Below are 6,000 nucleotides of genomic sequence, written 5' to 3'. Positions count from 1 at the left end.
CTATGCTTTATGGTCTTACCGTATACCTATGACGTTTAGTATTGCCTTCTAACCTTCATACCTCATGCTCTGAACTCCTCTTCTCCGCACTTACCTGTATAACGTATGTATCATTCCATGCCTTACTATACTATGATGCTTTTATGGCTTACTATACTATGACGTTATTTATACCTTACCAATACTTGCTTATTATGCCTTACTATACTATACGTTAGTATGCCTTACTATACTATGATGGCTTTTTATGGCTTACTATACTATGACGTTATTATACCTGACAATACTATGACGTTATTATACCTCACAATACTATGACGTTATTATACCTCACAAAACTATGTCCTTTTTCATGACTTTTTATGCCTTACAATGCTATGACGTTTCTATACCTTACAATACTATGACTTTTTATTCTTACTATTACTATGATGCTTCTATTCCTTACAATACATGACATTTTCATGACTTTTTATGCCTTGCTTTTATGACTATATGCTTATATGACTTACTATACTATGTTATTATGCCTTACTATACTATGATGCTTTTATGGCTTTACTATACTATGTTATTATGCCTTACTATACTATTGATGCTTTATGGCCTTAACTATACTATGACGTTATTATACCTGACAATACTATACGTTATTATACCTACAATACTATGACGTTATTATACCTTACAATACTATGACGTTATTATACCTCACAATACTATGACGTTATTATACCTCACAATACTATGACGTTATTATACAATACTATGTACTTTTCTTGACTTTTTATGCCTTACAATGCTATGACGTTTCTATACCTTACAATACTATGACTTTTTATTCCTTACTATACTATGATGCTTTTATTCCTTACAATACTATGACATTTTCATGACTTTTTATGCCTTGCTTTTATGACTTACTATACTATGTTATTATGCCTTACTATACTATGATGCTTTTATGGCTTACTATACTATGACGTTATTATACCTGACAATACTATGACGTTATTATACCTCACAATACTATGACGTTATTATACCTCACAATACTATTTCCTTTTCATGACTTTTTATGCCTTACAATGCTATGACGTTTCTATACCTTACAATACTATGACTTTTTATTCCTTACTATACTATGATGCTTTTATGACTTATGACGTTATTATACCTTACAATACTATGCTTTAATGCCTTACTATACTATGTTATTATGCCTTACTATACTATGACATTATTATACTTTACTATATTGTGATGCTTTTATGACCTATTATACAACGTCCTTTTCATGACTTTTTATGCCTTACTATACTATGACGTTATTATACCTTTACAATACTTTGACGTTTTTACTGACCTTACTATACTATGAGTTTTTTTTATGGCTTTTTTTTTTGCATCACTATACGATGTTTTTATGTCTTGCTATAGCTTATTAAACTGACATTTTTATACCTCACTATACTATGACATATTTGTCCCTATATCAAGAGTGATTTTACCATATGTGTCACCTATAAGAGGATATATTATGACATATTATGATATATTATGAGATCCCCCTACTGTAACACTTTAGCCATCAACTCTGGATCCCCTGAGCAATACAGGACCAGAATCATGTAGTAGGAACCATAACTGATTTAATGAGCCAATCGCGGTTTCACTGTACCGGCCGTGTGTACTTAGACTTGCATGCCTTAATCTTTGAGACAAGCATATGCTACTGGCAGGATCAACCATATATCCTCTGGATATATGAATATATAAGTTGATAACGTACATGAAATTCTCAAAGTAAAAGGCATTAAAATATGCTTTTTAAAATTCTATGTTTATATGTGATTTTCTTAATTTCTTGTTAAATTTAAACATATTTCTATCTTTTATACTTACATTTATAATTTGAACATTAACTGACATGCTTTGGGATTGATATATATTTATGTCACATGTCTATAATATATATACTAGACATACTAAATAGACAGAAATATGTAATTTTATATATGTATAGGCTATACTTTAAATAAATATGATTTCACTTCATATATGTAAATTCAACACACGTACATACATTACATCGTGTATGGGCATTCCTGAATATAAATTCAGATCTCAATTGTAAATATAGGGGGGCCGGTTTGACGTGTGTTGAGACCAAACCTGTGCCTTTGCATCAGACATATCTGCAGATGCATATAAACACACGTACATCTATGAGTGCATGATATCTTAGTGGCTCAGATACTCTAACGAGTCCCTGATGTGCTTCAGAGTTTAATTCAGTTTAATTCTCCAGACAGTTACCCTGGTATTAGGCTTCACCCTCGTCATTATTAACCTAAAATCTTCCCACTCGAGAAAGAAATCTGATTAGACTGAGATCTAAAGGGTTTAATGTGGGTCAAAAACATCAGAGGCCCTCGTTATCTATTCTACTACATCACATCTCGTCTTCACTCAAGATGGCAAGTCACATACTGAAAGAGACAGAACATCTGGTCTGACGAGGCACTAACACAGTGGTAAAAGGCGTGTGAGTGCATTCATGTGTCTGCATGAGGGGTCCAAAATTTGTGGTGTTGAGGAATATGCACCAACGAGCTGTCGCTGTCCTGTCATCACCTGTCATGTAGCTGTAAAGCAGCAGGTCTCAACACTGACATAACATCTTATGACCGCGTTATAGAAATAGAAAGTACAAACATACATGCAGTCATTATTTCCACTGAACCATGCTGGGCTACATTTCATTTTATAGACTGCAAATGATGTGAGATGTGGTAATATGGTGATAAGAATTTCCTTATCGCGCCTCGGCAGGACCGACTCTACGTTTAATGTTTAAAAGGAGCCACTTCCTGGAGGAAAATGTCCACATCTGCCCACTAGAGGTGACCGCAGAAAGCAAGACAGGTACATCTTTCTAGCCACTTTCATGAGTATCTAGGGATTTTAACAGGTTGGTCCACCACTTTGGTCCAAAGTGAAATATGGTAACTGGGCTGTACTCATATGCCGCTTTTCTAGTCTTATCGACCGTTGACAGCGCTTTACACTACAACTGCCAGATGGATTGCTATTGAAGTCCATACAGATATTCATTGTCCAGAGAATGAACCCTTCTGACTTGGGTGATCCCCTGGCTTTTCCTCCAATGCATTTCTTCGATTTTCAAAGCTAACTGTTTTTTTAAAGGTGTTATATAACTAAAATTATTATATTTCACTGAACATTTTTGGTTTTCAGTGAAATTTCTGAACAACTGTGGGATAGACCGCAAAGCAGTTTGCTACACTGGTGTTCCTAAGAGGATGAATTGTATTGATTTTGATCAAGATTTTGAAAACTCAGAAGAAAGAAATCTCTTAATGTTGAAAAGCCCAGTCGTCTTGAGCTCACAAACAAATAGCTTGAAAAGATGTCTCAAAAAGACATACAGTAATGACAACACAAATGTATTGGCCACAACCTGCATTTTGATAAATTGTAGGGACTGAGCTCTATAACTGAATAATAGGGACTACTTTTGGGACAGAATGGTTTAACACAATATCAAAATTAATATAATAATATTGTCAATGTGTTATCATCTGTGACTACACAGGTTTTTTTTTTTTAAGAATATAAAAAGGATAACAACTACACTGCATACAGTGTTTGTCAAAACCACTTTCTGATATTTTTCAATAAAAATAGACTAGACTAAATAGTTAGTCAGGATGTTTTTCTTGTGGTGATAATTTTTATGTTAAGATCATTAAATAATAACTTGGCTTCACAAGAAAACACAAAGGAGATAATTACACACATCCTCCTTGGCCCTCCACAACAAGTAAGACACTGAAAGGTTTTGTACACTCCAAATTGGCGTCTAACATTGCCATGTGAGTCCATGAATTACACCAATATAAGCAATCAACCTTACTTGTAAAAAAAGTAGATAACTGTTATGGCATCAAACTGTGTCGTTCCACCTTTTTGGCTATGATAAAAATAAAGACACAACTGGTGAGGAGTGTTACATTTTATTTGGTCTTATCTCTTTTTGAGCTTTTTCCTTTGTTTTTTTTTCCACAGGTTAAAACCCATTATAATAGTCAAGAGAAATAAAAACATTTTCACATCTGTATACAGAAATAATCCTCTTGACACACAACAATAAAAACAGTTGATTAGGCCCAGCCCAGTGCGAGATTTCACAAAAATGCAACAATAACGAATTTTCAAAGCCCGATGACTGCAAAAAACCTCTCACTCACACGAGCAGAGACAGTTCTCAGAGATGTAAAAATGGCTGCCAAGGCAATGCAATAATTGTGTTATCACATCACCTAGGTTGTAATAAAACAAACAAAAAGAAAAAGACAAAGAAACGAATGTGGAACAATTACAATAAAAGCAAATAGATACAAAGACAGAGAGGAGGTAACCTTGTCTACCACTTTAAGGTAGTGACAAAATCCTCATCTCCACCTAGCAGTTTTATGCACATAAAATCAGTATGGGTGCCCCAAGGGGACATTAGACTGTAATTTAGGTTTGGGATTTTGCTGCAATGTACACGAGAAACAGGATTTCAAGCTCTACCAGGCAATTCTCTTGAATCTTCTGCTACACAAAAATACTGGGAATCATTTTCGATACAGATTTGGTCAAATTGGAGAACTGGAATGTAAAGTTAATCTGCCTCAAGTGAAGCACCCATACATGCATTTGTTAATACTCCAGTGAAAACCTATAAAATGTCTTGTTCATATGAAGCAATCGATCAATTCATCATCCTAATGTAGACTGTGTCCATGGCCATCTAGAGAAATAGTTTTAATCCAGTGTGTAAAAAAATGGCCATTTATAAATATCCACTTTTCTCCTGTTTATATATATATTTTATTTTTTTTATTTTTAATGTCCTTAGCTTGCTGGTAGGAAGCTGTCAGAAGGAAAAGCCTTTTACAGCACTGTGATGCTGTGAGTGGAAGAGATTTGACCAGTGAGTCATGGGGATTTGTACCATCCAAACCGTTTAAAATTGCTTCTATGGATCATTTAGAGTTCAGTTATTTAAGCCCAAGCATGAGCACCTGAAAGAGACCACCTACTGTTAAATACTCTCAAGCCGCAGTCAAATACTTCACCCTGAACTATCTGTGCCTTAGAAGACGTTAATCGAGTGTCGACAATAGTCTCAGCCCTGATCCAGGACAATCACTCCAGATATCACGGGCCTAAACGCTTATCAGACAGAGCCAAGACATTTTGGTCACTTAGGCATTCATGAAATTTTTTCCAACATCAGACAACATTGTTCCCATCGGCAGCAGTAAGCATGTTGCTGTTGGCTTCATTGAAATGTTTGTTAATTTACACATATCTATCATTGTTGTGTCTATAATCAGGTAGATTTTCCCAAAACACATGTTAACAATGCGACTAAAGTAAGGTTATGTTATGTCACACCAACGACCAGAGCTACATAGAACAAAATCCATGCATAGATTTCCATATTTTAATTTTGGGGGAACTTTGATATACAAATGTGTGCCATTGATCAATTTCAGCTTAGCTGACCGTTGAGGAAATGAACACGTCGAAAGCCCAAAACCTAGATTAGACTCTATCTTATGGGTCCAGCTAGCTAGCCACCTAGCAGGGCAGTGGCCAATTTTATCCAAATAAATTGATTTATACATAGTTTTAAACATGGCTGCTGGTGTCCTGGATTTCTATCAGATAGAACTCAAGCATGTCAGTCACTCACACATTCATAAAATGCATCATTGGAGGAACTTTGAAATTACAATCTCATCGATTGCTGGGCTTTTTTCTTAGCATTTTTTAGGCAGGAAAAATGTGAGGCTGGAAAAATGTTGGTGAAGTAGCAAATGTTATACTTTACCTCACCAAGCTTCAAGGATAGGTTGTGCTCTGGGGTCTGACCGGGGCTTTCTACATACACATTTGTAGTAAGACATTATGTAATTAAGA

Source organism: Seriola dumerili, unplaced genomic scaffold (genome assembly GCF_002260705.1).
Source record: "Seriola dumerili isolate Sdu_G_001 unplaced genomic scaffold, Sdu_1.0 BDQW01000167.1, whole genome shotgun sequence".
Classification (NCBI taxonomy): Eukaryota; Metazoa; Chordata; class Actinopteri; order Carangiformes; family Carangidae; genus Seriola; species Seriola dumerili.
This window is presented reverse-complemented; position numbering follows the sequence as displayed.